Consider the following 18,751-nt stretch of genomic DNA (forward strand, 5'->3'; position numbering starts at 1 on the left):
TTCAACTTACAGCGTGTTTGAGAGTATGGCTCCAACAAACAAAGCAAAACTTGCTACTTTAGCTGCACTTATATGTTGTACAGTGGTAAAAAGGAAGAAAAGAAATGCCAGGAAATGCTGGACTCGGGATTGGATCAAAAGAAGAGAAGAAGCTAGAGGATTGCTGTATTTGGTTGAAAATTAGTTGAGGTTAGAAGACCAGCATTCATATAGGGATTCGGCGATTGTGTTTTCTGCCTCTCCTCTTGCATTTCTGTTGTGGTAAAGTGGCGTTTTAACTTCGTACAAACAAGGATATTTCTGGTATTCGTCAGTAAAACACCAACAGATTCCTTAGTCCACCCGGATCCTGCCATTTTAGAAGGAAGTATTTGTTTACAATCGAGCTTCACAATCTTCTCACGACGTAGCGCCAACATCACCGTGATGTCAGCTTCGCTGATTGGTTCGTTTCGTAAAATTAATTTTACTAAATAGAACATGTCCTATTTTATGAAAAGTTTTATCAATTGTTTTATAAAACTTGAATTTGACCGTGAGCAACAGAAATTTTGTAAAATTAAATTATTGTACAATAAATTTGACAGATAATTCTACTGTGAACAACAGGCATTACATACAAATTAACATTCAAAACACTTTCCGAAAATCCACATCTGATGTTTAAATGCATCAAATTACTATTTCTTACGAAGAAATCGGAGTTGTAGAATGCATACAAAGTAATGAAACTGTACAATGGTCGTCTATGCTAATTGTGCAAAAAGTACTTTTATTGAATTACGCACGTTACATTAAACCAGAATGTTCAACAGAAAATCAAGCAAGATATGTTTTCATTTCAGTTAAATCTTTTGGCATCCGTTGTATCAATTTCTGATGCAACTTTACAGTTTATGATAGAAGTTGAAACATTCTCTTGCTTCTAAACAACCGATTCAGATTGAACTTAGAACATATAATTTTAGTTGAATTTGCATTGTAACCAGGTGGGTGGAAGCGATTTTTCTGGCAGGCAGGGAATTTCTGGCAAGTGGAGAGCTCCTTTTCTCCTCTGGTGATCAGATGCATGTGGAACGTTCCCTCGAAACTTCTTGGTTGGTGGTGCATCCTCAGCTTCAAATTCCGATGAACTTCGTTTGGTTCTCCTTTCAAGTACTGCTAGCCCCTAAAAATGATGATTTGTTCATCTACGGAGACATGTTCGCTGCAGGTGTGTAACAAGCAAGCTGTGAGGACACTCTTGAGTGTAGGTCTGACCTTTCAAAATTTGTTGTTCTCTTTCTCCTCCTTAGTTACTTTCTTATCAACTAATTTCAAATTAGGTATGTCTTATTCAGAAGTAACGATCTCTCGTCATGTGGTCTGCTATACTTGGAACTCTAGTTTTGGATGCTCATTACATACGAATTCTGGGATATCTCGAATAGGACAAGTGACTGTAATTCCCCAAAACTGTCTCATCTCTGTTACAGTTAGAAGGTTTCCTCCAACTTGTGAATTTTGTGAGGTTTTTTATGATATCTGCAGGTATGCATTTGCTGAAATAATCATGGGGTGATAGTTCAGTTGCTTGTACCTGGTTTGCTGAGGTAGGAGCTAGTCGCAATATATGGAATCCATCAGGAGGTAATCGTTTGTAAAATACTCTCTGCGTAGAGCTGGGGGAATTTATACGGATGGGAGCTTCCGGGACAGTTCGTAGTATAGGCCACGACCACCAAACCCATCTAGTTCTCCGTGTATCTCCTTCAACGTAACAACTCTTCCGGCCTGAGGGACAGCGTTACCGTCTAAGAGGCCTGCCTCCCCCTTCAGGAGACGAATAAGAACGTTTTAGAAAAAGTGAGAGCTTCATGCGGTAAATCTCCTTCAGCCTCAGTTTCTGAAGAATATTGCTGATTACTTTTATGCAGGTCGCAGTTTTTATCCTCCTCGTTATTACATCGGAAGCTGAATCTGATAAGAGCTCACAGTGTGAATCTTCACCATCAAGACAATCTTCAACAAACTCTGAAAAGTCATGTGAACCTGTAAAAACACCCTTGAATTTAGTTCTAGGAACATGAGTTTTAACTTAAAATACTGTAACAAATACTAGAGTAAATGTAAAGCAGGTTAAGTGTCAAGTTGACTTTTTTACTGCCCTTCAGAAACCCGTTTACCTCTGCTGGATTTAAGCCTTCGATCTTCGATTTCGGATGCTGACACTCGGCCACTAATCCGTGGCGGGAGCCATATTTATGGATGATTTGAACCTTTCTGTAACGTGTATTACACCTTCCCCTCATCATATCCATAATAATCTTGGCGAGCTCTGCCTGAACCAGTGCATAAATGAACTTAGCTTTAAATACCATATTTCCGAAAACACCTATGATTTTAGTATATTTGACTATTTAACATTCTACGTTAATACCTCGTAAATTATTGGATGGCAAATGCTTTTCTCCAACAATGCTACCGTTGAGGCAACATTCGCTAACTAAACTCAAAGCCCCTTGAGACTTAATCTCGTCCGGAGGAGCTTTGTTCTCATATGGTGCAATATTGAATAGCATCCTGTTGATCATACGCAGGGGCAGGTTTTATAATCCGATGGAGTTTATCCTGTTTTTTTCTAACCATACTCTTATGCATAACCGAGTGAGTTACCGCGTAGCTGTGACCACCATCAGCAGCCATGAATATAGTTTCTCGTGCTTTCCCGTTTTCACACTAGGCGAGTGCTGCAGCTGTAACTTAATTTAAGGTCACGGTCAACTATTTCCCTGTACAAGCCCTTCCTTATACACCATTGCCGAAGACCTCCCTGAGCTGGTACGACGTTAAGATACTTACAAAAAAAGAGCTTATATCCATCGTCAGCTACCCTCCTTGTGTGGGCCGATGACCTTCGATGTTAAGCCCCTTAAAACAGCAAGCATCAGCATCTACCCTCCTGGGGAAAAAAATGACATCAAGTTTCCAGACAGCAAGATTGAATTGAGAGGGAGTGAGAAATTGAAAGATTAGAGGAAATTTAAGGAATCACAAGTGAATTTACACAAAATCATTTACTGGTGCAATGACACTCCTCAAGAAAGTAATTTTGTCACTTTTTATATATTCATACCTCCATGATACGCATATATTTTGGAATGAAAACAAACCTTCTTTGCAAAAATTAAGAATTGAAATGAAAGGTGCCTCAGTACACGATGTCGCTGTTCAACATGATATAAACAAATTAGTCATTGGTCATTACCCAAAATGACTGCACGGTAATGAAACGTTCAGTTGAAGCAGCCGAATTCATGGGCTTACAGATTATTTTTGTTTGGGGCATTGTATTTCCTGCTCGAATGCGTTTGCTCAGTTGCACGATTTTTATTGCATAATCGAGTCTTCTGGATGGCCATCAAATTCGCTGCACTTAGTTCTCCTGCAGGAATCTCCAAACGACGTTACTTAACGCCCCCTAGCATTTTCATGCATAAATAATGCGTTTTCGTCAAGTTTCCAAACGTGGTCAATCACGTTCGACACTGTGATGCCTTTAATTTACCGTCTATTAGTTACGCATTCGTTGCTACTTACCACGAAATCTGTTTTTCATGTCAATATATTTAGCTCCCACACTTTAACATACCCATCTCCATAACCAATGGTAGATGGTACAGCTGTCAGATGAAATCATTCCCTGCGTCTTCTCCAAACTCGCTGGCGACCATCTGAACGAAATAACGGGATTCAGAGGGCGCCAGTATCTTACCTGTCAGTGCTGATAATTTCTAGCAAATTGTAATGTCCTACCACGATGTCGCCTGTCCAGTGCAGGTACTTGAGCAGATCGTCAGTATCTTAAATTGGCCTCTGGAATTATTTCTGATTGTTTGTTCATTTTCTTGTATTCCACAGGCCTGCTGTAGGTTCACCTGCAGTGCTCGTGCTGTAACTTGACGGTTCCGAAGAGCTTGTAGACGCAAGAAACGATCTTCCCCTGGGATTTTATTTCCTTGTCGGCCCGAACGAGGGCGCCTGTCGGAACTTCCGGTCTTCTGGAAACGTTTCCATAGATACCAAACAGTATTCTGGGTAACTCCTAGCATTTTGGCAACACACCTCTGCGGGTAGACATCTGGAAGCAATGCCACTCTACAAGTGGTTTCATTCGGTGACAACTGACTGCCTCGTTCGCACGATTAGCCATGACTTTCAAACACTCCACCCGACCACACGCACATCAACCTTCGCGCATACTTTGAATTGAGGCACTCGTAACTTTTAACTGACTCTGAGACAGACACCTCTCAAAACATCCGTATGACGCTGAGCCTTCTATTATGTTAACAGGATATGTTATTGCCATATTAGTCCAATCCTAATCCCATGTTTCATTCGTACAATAACGTTAGGAACATCTTAAATCGTGAAAAAATTTACTTTTTTAACATGGTATAATGGGCATATTCTGATGGAAATGGCGTCCTACTCTGAGGTCGGGAAAGCGTAACGTTGCTGGTATCGATGAAGGCTCACCACAAGGTCTATTTCATATATCACACTTCACGAATTGGTTAAAGGATAATTATACCCTGCACAATAGGAACTTTAAGAAAACGAGTCAGTCCACTGATCACAAAGGTTCAGCATCCAAATGTGCGATAATCCACACACTGACAGATAGCAAAAGGCTAGGATTGGGAAGGCAGGGACATTAATGGCAGTGTCGATATATAATGGATATTTCGGTCATATTACTGAACATATAGGGTATAATTAAAATAAAATATATTAGTTTAACAGATGATAAAAGAGACGGTTTCAAGCATCCTGTGCGATGATTTTTTTTTTGCTAGGGGCTTTACGTCGCACCGACACAGATAGGTCTTATGGCGACGATGGGATGGGAAAGGCCTAGGAGTTGGAAGGAAGCGGCCGTGGCCTTAATTAAGGTACAGCCCCAGCATTTGCCTGGTGTGAAAATGGGAAACCACGGAAAACCATCTTCAGGGCTGCCGATAGTGGGATTCGAACCTACTATCTCCCGGATGCAAGCTCACAGCCGCGCGCCTCTACGCTCACGGCCAACTCGCCCGATTGCGATGAAATTATCTGCAATCTTCATAAATTTAAAATTAAATATTAGGAAGTCAATGTTTCTAGGTTCTCAGCAACTTCAAGCAGCAGTGGCAAACTAAATCTGCTGTAGCTGGTGGCGGGGGGAGGGGGGGTTGTTTCATGGCCGGTGAAGGGAAGTTTTTGCGTAATCAAAGCATGACTATACTTGTTGGCAAGGGAGGAGGGCAGAAACTCATCTGAAAAGAGAATAGCGGTACTCGTCTTGTAAAATTCCTACGTGAACATATTGCTGTTTTAGTTGTTGTTTTTGATGCAACCTCACATTAAGGATTTGGATATTTGGGCCGGTAGTATCCTGTAGCCTACGTTGTAACTATGGAATTGATTGATTGATTGATTGATTGATTGATTGATTGATTGATTGATTGATTGATTGATTGATTGATTGATTGATTGATTGATTGATTGATTGATTGATTGATTGATTGATTGATTGATTGATTGATTGATTGATTGATTGATTGATTGATTGATTGATTGATTGATTTAAAGGGCAAAATAATCTCACTAATCAGCGCCCGTGTGGAAGTACGTTTGAACACGTATGTTAATACGTTGTCTACCAAGCACTGATCTACATGCATGTCACATGATCCTACGGAGATTTGAAGTCAGGGTTCAGCAGAGAATGGCTAGTAAGTAAAAAACGTTTTTGAGTCTGTGGATGGTTGTGGGACGAAATAAAATAAAGCTCCTCACTATGTTGAATACAAAATACAACGAAGGAAACTTCGTCGATGTGGACCGATGACGCACTCTTCAACAAGTTCTTGATTTACAGGAAGTTTATATACTAACTGTCCTCAGATCGAACGCATGCTATGATAGCAGTCGCTTAAGTGGGGCCAGTATCCAGTAATCGGGAAATATTGGGTTCGAACCCCACTGTCGGCAGCCCTGAAGATGGTTTTCCGTGGTTTCTCACTTTCAAACCAAACAAATGCTGGGGCTGTACCTTAATTAAGGCCACGGCCGCTACCTTTACATTCCTAAGCCTTTCCTATGCCATCGTCGCCATAAGACATTACTGTGTCGGTGCGAAGTAAAGCAAATAGCATGCATGATACAAAGAACCTAACATCCTCGTATACGTTTACAAGCCCCAGCGTCATTTGTTATTGCAGCCGTAGCATCAAAAGCACGGCTTTGGGGTCGTCACGGTCCTATACCTCGCATCTAGTCCGCCTCCGTAGTACAACAGTTAGTGCTATTATCTGCCTACTTGGGGACCCGGATTCGATTCCCGAGATTGAAAGAGATTGGCAGGTGGCTGGTACGGGGTTAAAATGGTGCACACAATTCACCTCCATTAGGAATGTGCGTAAATAGAGCTGCACCATCTCGGGACGAGGACACGGGTATACTTTATCTCACTTCATTCAACTATTTCCCTCATATATCCCCAGAGGTAAAACTCCATGGGAGTTAATTCTGGGCTTCGAACTAGCCGCTGCACAGGACCATATCGACCAATCTAGTTTCCGGATATTTGTTGTCTAAAACCTCCCACACAGATCTAAAAGTATTAAGGTGGAAGGTGGGTTCGCATCAGAATGTAAAGACCTCATATGTCTACGTATGTTGTTCAAAAGATTACTGTATTATCCTAAACTACTGGTAATATACAATCTGCAAGAAACTGCAAGTAGCTTCCTTCTGTCAAAAACTATGATTATCATAATGATTCTTATTGAAATATAATTACAATTCAAAAATTCCACCTATTCAATACCGGGCGTGAGTACTAAAGAACCGATAATTATGTCCCTTACAATACCTATGCTCCAGATATGAGCGATACGAAAATTCAGTACTCCATCTCGTGTGAAATGACAAGAATTTTGGTAAGAGAATTCGTCTGTTGCCGTTTCTTACTGAAAATCGACTTACAGAATCGCTCCGTGAGGGGAATCTGTTATTGAAGGTTCTAAGGTTATGAGTTCGTTGTACATGGTATAGATACAAGACCTTTTCTCTAAGTGTTCGATGTAAAACATAGTGAGACACACCATCCTCATGTCCTATCACACCTCGCCGGATCATTTTAGATCAAGTCTAAAATGTCTTCCTCTACCCCATTCCTCAAATGTAGGCGGTGTTTGTCCAGATCTCCAAGGCTCTAAAGAAGAGCAACAAAAACACGATCACCTGGCTGTCTTCAATTGGGTAAACGTTCCCGTATATTCGTGCTGCCCTTGACTCACCATAAATTAAAACCGTATAACTCATCTGTGTATATGAAATTGGATGTTGGTATGTTTGAAGCTAATAGACTCAAAAACTACTGGGCCGATTTCGCTGAAATTTTCACAGTTTGTTCTTATTACATCTTAGAGGGATTATGAAGTGGTCTAAACGAAATCTGATTGGTAGTTCGGCACTAAAGGGTGAAAAATAAAGTAGGGGAAGATAAGCAAACCGCAAGACAAGTCCGATTAGCGGGTTGCCTATCCAACAGTATGTGAAGATTATGACGTGTTTCTTAAAACTTATTTCTGCTTTTATCTGGAAAAAATACTGTAGGGGCAAGAAACCCCTGGCACCCCTAAAGGAAGGGAGTGAAACTTATAATTCCGAAAATGACGATATTAGTGACGAATTCATAGTCTGTGGGGTAGCTGAGATGAACTGTGACACTCTGAATGCCGTTTAAGTCAAAGTTCGTTCCCAATCGGTGTGGTAAACATATTAAAACTTACTGTTTGGGAAACAAAACTGTAGGGTAAGACACACATACGGGCGGGATCGTACAACTGAAGATGTTACAGACGTTAACATTGGTATTTGGAATCTTCCTTAAAAATAAACACTTTTTTTTTTTTTTTGGAAAATCCATAAACAATATTATCGGTATTAAATGTTCATAAAATTATTGAAATGGGCAGGAAAAAACAACATGACTACGACAGGCTGGAGATGAGTTATATGACTTATTTATAAGGAATGCTGTGGAGCACCGCACGGGTCCACTACTTTTATATATGATAAATCCATTTTGCCTGTACTCAGAACAGGGGTCTTCAAATGGCGGACTCCGGTCTGGAAACGGGCCTCTATGCATTTCTTCCCGGACCTGCACTGTTTATACGATCTCAAGTATAAAAAAGACTAGAAATTATGCAAAAAACAGTAACAGTTAACAGTTAGCGTTATTTCTGAATTCGTGTGTGGAGCAAACAACAGATAACTTAGATCACTTTACTGAAGGCTTGAAGGAAGAAATACTTAATAAATGATTAATTAATTAATCTTCCTACGGTATCTTGTAATGAAGGTGTCTTGCGTAAATTTTCAAATATTTTGTACCTACCTAAGAGGGGATTTGATAAACCATCCGCGCAGTACATTAAATTGGAAGATTTTTCAGGCTGTAGGAACAGCATTTTCCTTCGAGAAGAATGATGTACCAAAGAAATCGAACTGAGGAACTTATACACGTCAATTTACAGATAGAAGTGCTTCAGCTGCAGATGACAGAAGAAAAAGCAGGGAAAGGTGATGTGTCATTTTGGCTCTCTCGTGGTAGAGATTCTCATTCTAACTTGCACATATTTTCTAAATATGTGCTGAGTAGGTTTGGGTTAACATATGCATTTGAAAGTATATTTACCAATATGCATTTTGTGAAAAATAATTTCAGATCCAAATTTACTAATGAACATTGACGAATGCTTAACCAATGCTGGAAGTTCCAGCATTCCAAACTTTGAATGATTGCACAAAATAAGACACAACACTTCTCTCGTAATGAGGTTGACTGTGTGACTTATGTATTTCCGTCGCCATGACACCTTGTAACGATTCAAATCCCGTTACAAGATAATATGTATATTATTATTATTATTATTATTATTATTATTATTATTATTATTATTATTATTATTATTATTATTATTATTATTATTATTATTATTATTATTATTATTATTATTATTATTATTATTATTATTATTATGTCCGTATTATTATTATTATTTTATCTATGAGATTACTATTATGTTGTTATAATTATTATTTATAATTGAGTGTATTCATATATACGTATATGAAGATTAACATTAAATATCTGTACAGTGAGAGTTTCGATGTATCAGATGTTGGATGTGACGTTGTTATATTGTGCTATACTGGCGATTCTGCCAAGTCATCGCCATGTCATGGCTTCGTCATCGTATTTAGTTAGCACTGAGCTCACTTTCTTTGAGAAACCCAGCGAGCCGGCGGCGGTTTCACAACTATATGTAATATTTGCCGCGTTGTGGGAGTATGTCATTGTTATTTCTGGAGATTACGTAGCTGTGTCAACCAACGTCTATAAAAGGTGGGTGCATATTGTAGCGTCAGTCATTATTTAAACGGAAGCAGTACAGTGAACAAGTCTACTAGATGAAGAGGCCTCAGTCGGTCAGTCAACGAGTGTGAACGAGAGATGGAGAAGACTCAGTGAGCCATTAATTATTGGTCATTGAGTGAGTGAAGACAAAGCTGGTCGCTGACTTAGTTGAAGACACGGACGCAAGGGCTTACCATGGAGTCAGAGAGGGATACCATATTGACTTACAAAGAAGTCAGATGATATGGAGAAGAAGCAGTCACAAGGATGTATCACCAAGTTAGGCGTGACACATCTACAGTAAACACCAGATCAAAGGAATACGTCGTAATTGCACTCAAAGTGTTGAAGGTACAGTCAAGTGAATCAGTGAGGGAAATACTTCGTATAAATTGTTAAATGTCCGGTCAAGAAGAATTCAAATTCATGCCTAGTTTCTTTCAGTTGCAATGTCATAATTTCATATTCTCATCTGTTTTATCGCAACAAGACTCACTATTTTTGATATATTATTTAAAGAATATATATATTGTTCTATCAAACGAATTCATAGTTTTATTTCATTGACAGTAAAATATCTTAACCTCAAAATTAATGGGGAAACCGAACGCCAATCTCCTTTTCCCAGAACTTATATGGTATGTTGTCAAAAGTAAGCTTATTACCCCACACCCTAGAGATAGTCAAGAGTCTCATTCTATTATTGCTGCACTGAGTGGCAGCTGGCGCCCTTCAAATAACGTATGTGTAAGTAAGCAGGTAACAAGTAAGTGTGAGTACAAGGTCCGACGAGTATGTATTTTATTTAATGAATGTTAATTTTCAGATTTTCCATTTTAAATGTAGATATTTCATATTTTTCAAGTTAAATGCAGTTTTATATATGTTTGTAAAATTAGTAAGAGAGTTAGGAAGTCTCAACATATCTGTGTCGGTGCGACGTAAAGCAACTAGCAAAAAATTTGTTATTTCAAACGCACCTTTGAACACTGAAGTTCAAATATAATTTATCTAAAATTGTGTTTATATATGAATGTACTCCACTGGTTAGAATTTTAAAAATTCAGGGATATACGGTGATAAAAGTCACTTACCTGTTTCTGCAATTATTACACGGAGAAACCAATCACCGTCTGCAAGACCAGCACCTGTCTTATTCAACCAAATTTTTGGACCCCAGTGCTCACTATATTGCAATATTACCATCAATCTGGAGCCTAGGGAGGAATAATTGAAGACCCCTGTCATAAAAAATTCTACAGCCTTGAAGGGGAAGACTAATTTAAGAATTAACAGCTGAGTTGATGTTCTGGTTAGTAGAGGGGAATACTCAGTGCCTATTGACTTCTCACAAACATTGATCGAAGTTTATTGGTTTATTTTCTGCTACACTAATTAAGACAGGAGTAAAATATTTGAAGATGTTTGCTTAGAATACCATATTACACTACCAGTTCGAATGACGTGCTTTATTTCAATTATATCATATACTTTTTCCGGAAACTTAGATAATGATTCAGGGCAGAAAACTACTTTAATATTGTTCTTCTCTTTTCCAAGTTTTCATCTTTAAATATTGAATGTAATTTTTCTCCTGTAATATTTCGTTTTGCATTACAAAACCTTTATGATACATGTATCAGAGTTATAGTATAAAACCTCTACACGGATATCTTGATCTCAGGATTATTGCAGGTAAGAACGAAGTATATCTTACTTTTCCTCTTTTTTTTTTTTTTTGCTATTTGCTTTGCGTTGCACCGACACAGATAGGTCTTACGGCGACGATGGGATAGGAAAGGCCTAGGAATTGGAAGGAAGCGGCCGTGGCCTTAAGTAAGGTACAGCCCCGGCATTTGCTTGGTGTGAAAATGGGAAACCACGGAAAACCATCTTCAGGGCTGCCGACAGTGGGGCTCGAACCCACAATCTCCCGTTTACTGGATACTGGCCGCACTTAAGAGACTGCAGCTATCGAGCTCGGTCTTACTTTTTCGTACAAACATGTATCATTCCTTGAAATGTAATATATCTATGAATATGTATTATATACGGTACAGAAAATTGAATACAGAGTTTTCTTTGAGCACGTGTTTTCTAACAACTTCCAAAATTTCAATGAAATTTCAGTGAAACTTTACGAAGAAGAAGGATTTGAAGTGTTCAAAAGAGCACGTCCTTTTCTGTGGGATGTTTTAAATAGCATCCCCAAGAGATGTTAGGAATATCCTTTCTATTATTAGAAGATATTCCCCTAAAATTTTATGAAAATACATGAGTTACATGTGGTAAAAAGAAATGTTTGTTTCCAGACTGTTCCCTTAATTAAGATAGAGACTAGACATTTGGTTAGAGCGAAAATGGTAAACCACGTAAAAACATCTTCATGGCTGCCGACGGGGAGATTCCAATCCATCATTTCCCGAATAAAAAGTCACGGCTGCATGAGCGGCGCTGCGCACAGTGATCCGTGTCAATGGGAAGCGTGTTGGCTTTGAGAAGCTGCTCACAAGTATACAACCAAACGGCTTCTATGTTGTCACTTTATCGCACACGCTCAATGCGTTGCACTCCGTGCGAAAATTCACAGCATTAAATATTACTTGTGCCAGGTCAAATGATCGCTAGGGAAACAGCCTCCCTTTTAAATAATAATAATAATAATAATAATAATAATAATAATAATAATAATAATAATAATAATAATAGTAATAATAATAATAATTTCGTATGGCTATTTCTGGCCGAGTGCAGCTCTTCTAAGGTAGACCCTCCGATAAGGGTGCGTGGTATCTGCCATGTTTAGGTAACTGCGTGTTATTGTGGTGGAGGATAGTGTTATGTGTGGTGTGTGAGTTGCAGGGATGTTGGAGACAGCACGAACACCCAGCCCCAGAACCATTAGAATTAACCAATGAAGGTTAAAATCCTCGACCCTGCCGGGAATCGAACCCGGGACCCTCTGAACCTAAGGCCAGTACGCTGACCATTCAGCCAACGAGTCGAACATAATAATAATAATGATGATAATAATAATAATAATAATAATAATAATAATAATAATAATAATAATAATAATAATAATAATTAATGTCCACCAACTATGATTGACTGTTTTCGGAAATGCCGAGGTGCCTGAATTTCGACCTCCAGGCGTTATTTTCGTGCCAGTAAATCTACCGGCTGATGAATTTGAGAACCAGATAACACCGGACTGAACCAGGATCGAACCCGCCAAGTTCGGGATAGAAGACCAGCGCGCCTCAACCGTCTGAGCCATTCAGCCCGGCTACATTTTTTGCGTAGACTTACATTCCTTGACAACGGGTAAATGTAAAGAAAAATTTTGGGTAGAACGCGTGTATCGCCGAGAGCATTTGACTTATGGTTATTTATTTATTTATTTATTTATTTATTTATTTATTTATTTATTTATTTATTTATTTATTTATTTATTTATTTATTTATTTGTGGCGAAGTTAGGGCTCTTGGCGCTCTCTTACACTTAACCACATTATGAGGCTTGATAATGAACACAAACTTAATATTCAAACTTAATACACTGTACATAATATAGGCTAATAATATAACTTAATATAGATTAAAACTAAGAGATCTACATCCTTAGTCTAAAATGAACAAAATTAATTCAATATTAGCTACTCTACGTGGAATTCATATAATATGAAAACCTACAACCTGTTTTCCAGTTATTGACCGGGTCAGGGATGAATGAATGAATGAATCTTATATAGGCTATTAGTACGATGGGGTCGCCACTCCCAAAGTGATTTATTAAAGACTGATAGATGCTATGAAATGAGAATGGAGAGTGTTGCTGGAATGAAAGATGACAGGGAAAACCGGAGTACCCGGAGAAAAACCTGTGCCGCCTCCGCTTTGTCCAGCACAAATCTCACATGGAGTGACCGGGATTTGAACCACGGTATCCAGCGGTGAGAGGCCGACGCGCTGCCGTCTGAGCCACGGAGGCTCCTCATATAATATAACAATAATTTATGTAAACTTTTGAGAACATATCAGGGGCTGCCTGGCCGAGGCGGTAAAGGCGTGCTCTGTTCGCCCGGAAGAACGTGGGTTCGAATCCCCGTCAGGAAGTCGTAACATTTAAGAAACGAGATTTCCAGTTCCGGAGCTGCATATGGTCCTGAGGTTCACTCAGCCTACACCAAAAATGAGTACCAGGTTAATTCCTGAGGGCAAAGGCGGCCGGGCGTAGGGTAACCACTCTACCCCATCACATGCCGAGGTTAACACTGGTGAAAGCCTTTACCTTCCACTTCTCCAAGGGCCTTCATGGCCTGTACAGAGGTGACTTTGCTTTACTTTGAGAACATATCTTATGTTATCTTACATGTCTTCATTGACATATGAAAGAGGGGGATACCTGTTGCAAAAAACATATCTTAATTGACATATGAAAGAGGGGGATACCTGTTGCAAAAAACATGTCTTAATTGACATATGAAAGAGGGGGATACCTGTTGCAAAAAACATGTCTTAATTGACATATGAAAGAGGGGGATACCTGTTGCAAAAAAAATGTCTTAATTGACATATGAAAGAGGGGGGTAAATGTTGCAAAAAACATGTCTTAATTGACATATGAAAGAGGAGGATACCTGTTGCAAAAAACAAATTTAAAATCTGAAACGTATTTTTTCTGAAACAGCGCCTCAAATTAAGGCAAACTTTGTGCTAAATGTGTGACGTCACACGCATATTCTGTTATAATATGGCGCTACGTTAACTAGCACACTCAGATGAAGGTTAGCTTAAACAGCGAAACTATTTAATAAGTGAATCTACGAAACCACCAAAAAAACCTCGGCCGTTAAAATAGTGACAGCATGCCGCCATTCCTTTCCTTTTTTGGGACGGAGTAAGGTTAATGGCATCTCTTCTTGGGATATAGCATGAATTTCCATTGAGAGCAAAATGTATACTCGTTCCAAACTCCTGTTCAGTATTCGCAAGACGCTAAGCAGCTAGTACTTCAAATGGAAGTATCATAAACATTTTTAGCGTATGCCTTTTAGTAGCTCCTTTGCTTCTTATGAGCCTAATACCTTTCATGTTATGTGCGGTCCTCCTAGTACAAGTCACTAATTTTATTTTAAACCGTTAGCAGGAGGAAACAACACTAAAAGTATCAAAATACATTTTTTCTTAAATATGCTGATGTAGGTCTATTCATTTCAAAATTAATAATAGTCTCTGCTTTTAAGCGGAGACCAACACCTTTCTTTCTTTCTTAATCTGTTTGTCCTCCAGGATTGGTTTTTTCCTCGAACTCAGCGAGGGACCCCAACCTCTACCGCCTCAAGGACAGTGTCCTGGAGCGTGAGACATTGGGTCGGGGATACAACTGGAGAGAATGACCAGTACCTCGCCCAGGCGGCCTCACCTGCTATGCTAAACAGGGGCCTTAGTGGGGGATGGGGAGATTGTAAAGGATAGACAAGGAAGAGGGAAGGAAGCGGCCGTGGCTTTAAGTTAGGTGCCATCCCGGCATTTGCCTGGAGGAGAAGTGGAAAACCGCGGAAAACCACTTCCAGGATGGTTGAGGTGGGAATCGAACCCCCCTCTATTCAGTTGACCTCCCGAGGCTGAGTGGACCCCGTTCCAGCCCTCGAACCACTTTTCAAATTTCGTGGCAGAACCGGGAATCGAACCCGGGCCTCTGGTGGTGGCAGCTAATCACACTAACAACTACACCACAGAGGCGGACCGACCAACACATTTAACGACTAAAAAGCACACTTAATGTCACATTTTCTTTCTCATCAGATGAGAGAGTGATTCAGATGAATTTTGATGAGGAAAATACACAATTCGTTTCCAACATGATCATATATGTAAATGTCGCAAAGCGCATGTCATTACAGAAAATCAGGTATTCAAAATGGCGGCTGTATAATGTACATACATTTGCCATTTTCCTTATAACATTCATGAATATCAATATTTCTCAACGATTATTTTTGAAATCTACTTATCATTGTAGTATCGACAGGATGTCCTTGAAAAATATTTCAGTATTTACAGAGGACGCAGCACACAACAAACGAAGGATAAAAGGTCTTCTGAACAATGGTCGCAAACCAAATAACTTCGAGGTTATGGTCCGTTACCACTACTATTAATGATCACCATGTCTTTGATCTTCTCTTCACGTGTGTTACACATGACAGCCTTCCACCCTACGTCGCATGTAATTCCGAATTCGTTGGAATACTTTAAGTATTAATATTTTTATCGATTTGTATTTTTAAGCATAAAAATGTTGTTCAAATTTCCACGAAAATTATAATTATCAGGAAAACAGATTTGAAAAATACGTTTTACCGAAAACGAGTGACAAAATCCCTAAAATATTGGAAATCTTATAGCATTTAAAAGTCTAACATGAGTGACAGCCCTGCATTCTTTAGGTCATAGCGTGGAAAGTATTATAGACAGCAACGAAATTGTAAAATTCATTCAAAAATGATATTTCATAGTACATGAAACAAAATATTGAAAGATAACATTTTTCGCCCCCCTAAGGTGCTGGTCCCACCTTAAGACTTCGAAATTAATGTCCTGAAAAGCAGCTATTCTTGACTTCTTCCCTTTAGCCATAGTACGAAAGATTTAATGTGAGGGTGTTTTCTGTGGGTTTAGATGTAATTGTACGGGCTAGGAATGGGAAGAACGTAGGTTTGGCCTTGAAAAAGGCACCATACTGGCATTTTCCTGGAGCTGAAATGGGGAAACCAAAGCGAACCATTTAGAGGATGGCCGACGCGGGATTCGAACGCACCTGTCTCCCGAATACAAAGTTAGCAACTATAACTGGTCGTGCTACAAAGCACTGAGAAAACCAGTTTGATGATCATAAATTGATGCCTTAGAACGAAAGGGTTACAACTTTAAAAAACCGAGCTCGATAGCTGGAGTCGCTGAAGTGCGGCCAGTATCCAGTAATCGGGAGATAGTAGGTTCGAACCCCACTGTCGACAGCCCTGAAAATGGTTTTCCGTGGTTTCCCATTTTCACATCAGGCAAATGCTGGGGCTGTGCCTTAATTAAGGCCACGGCCGCTTTCTTCCCACTCCTAGCCCTTCCCTGTCCCATCGTCGCCATAAGACCTATCTGTGTCGGTGCGACGTAAAGCAAATAGCAAAAAAAACCTTAAAACATTCATTTCTCTCCGTTAACATTCGATGAGGCAATAAACTTACTTCTTGGAATATTGGAGGTAGAGAGATAATAATTGACGCATAACGTGGGGTTTTATTGACACCGAAATAAAGTACACAAATTGACCAACAGATAACGTAAGACAGCAATGCGTCAGGTACAAATTACCACATATGTTTCACATGACATGGGGTTTTATCGACCCCAACAAGGAGTGCCAAATCAGGCCAACAAATGGTGCTGGACAGCAACACGTTAGTGATGCCGCATGAAACCCGTGTACGGTATAACAGGAGCTGTAATTGTGAGAGAGAGCGTCAGATAAGCCTGCAATCACGGAATGTCACGCTTGGCCTCCCAGGTCCCCGGATCTCAATCCGTGTGATTATTGGATGTGGGATTACCTGAAGTCGCAAGGCTATCGCGATCGTCCGACCTCATTAGGGATGCTAAAAGACAACATCTCACCATACTTAGGAACATGGTGTACAGTGCTGTTCACAACAGTATCCCTCGACTACAGGTATTGTTGACGAATGACGGCCGACATGTTTAATATGTGATATAAAAACATCGTCTTTACTAAACCTCGATTGTTACGCTAATTATTGCTTGCGTATCATATGAAACGCCATCTGTTGGTCATTTTTTGTACTTATTTTGATGCCAATAAAACACCATTTCAAGCCAATCATGTGTTTCAATGAATACCTCTCTACCTCCAATATTCCGTGAAGTATTACCTCGTCAAATGCTAACGGAATTTTGGGCCACCCCGTATAATTTAGCTTATTTCAACCTCTAAAACGACCGAAAGTGTTAAAAATCAAAATATAATGTATTCATACCAGCAAGCACTTAACAACTATTTTCAATGTTATGACATTAGTCACTTTGCTTAATTCGAAAGGGTCATTTTGAGTTGCAGCTATTTTACAGATTGGACTGTAGTAAATTATGTAATAACTATGCACACACCAATTTTCAGTACAAATGTGTAGCAAGTGTAATTTTTAGAGGTATCACGTAAACCGCTTAAATCTTCTGAAAAATCATGTATTTTGAATTTTAACACTTTCTTTCTCGGCATGGTCTCCCCTTTCAGCTCAAGGCGAATGACAAGATGGTATTTTATAGTTGTAATGAACGATGTCTTGCCACTAATAGTCGCCATTGCATAATACAAGCACACACACACACACACAGTAGTACAGATATCAAATTAATCTAAGGGATGAGACTCATTTGATATGCAGTAAGTATACGAGGTTGACGAACGATTTATCACACTGCTTTCCATCCCCAGGCGTTAATAACAATAACAAATGAACATAAAAATAAGAAATAAAAGCACGAGAATAATGACAACAAAAATTAATAATTATAAATTATCATTGTCGTGTAGTGTGAACTGCCGTGTGCAGATATTTCATTTGGCACCATCTAGGTTGTCTTACGATTTTTACTCTCCCATATGGCAGGGAAACTCCTACTCAAATGGGTTATCTAACAGATTAGGATTTCATGACCGGCTTCTTGAAGAACCTTTCCTTTCTCTGACCGTATATGTGCCTGTAGTGTGGGCACTCTCAATGATCACTCAAGGTTGTCTCTTCTGATCAGTAGAGTGTATAATTTTACTTTTATAATCAGACTTGTTTGTCAGGAGTTTAGCGGCCGGTTGCTGCCTGACGCTAAGCCAGATTGATCTCGCTGTGACCCTGCAGCTGCCAGTGGCTGATACTAGCAGTCAGCAGCGTCCCATTTACCTCCGCTTTTTTAACAACCCGCACGAGCGCCATGAAACATCCAAACTTATAAATCCCATTCAGAGGGATGTGAGGGGTGATTGCCTCAGCATTGTGAATCCCCCAGAAATTGGGCTCCGCCTTCAGGCCATTGGAACGAGAGTGATTTACCGTTGTCTTGTCCTACGCAATGGTCTTGTCGTTGTCATTCAAGTGATCATCGACCTGTACTATTTCTACCCAGTATGGGAGTTGTAGACACTCCTAAGTTAAAGACAGACGCTGCTTTATGGATTCGAAGGGCATTTCCCCCCCACCCTGGAGCAGAGTTATTTACTGC

Source organism: Anabrus simplex, chromosome 7 (genome assembly GCF_040414725.1).
Source record: "Anabrus simplex isolate iqAnaSimp1 chromosome 7, ASM4041472v1, whole genome shotgun sequence".
Classification (NCBI taxonomy): domain Eukaryota; kingdom Metazoa; phylum Arthropoda; class Insecta; order Orthoptera; family Tettigoniidae; genus Anabrus; species Anabrus simplex.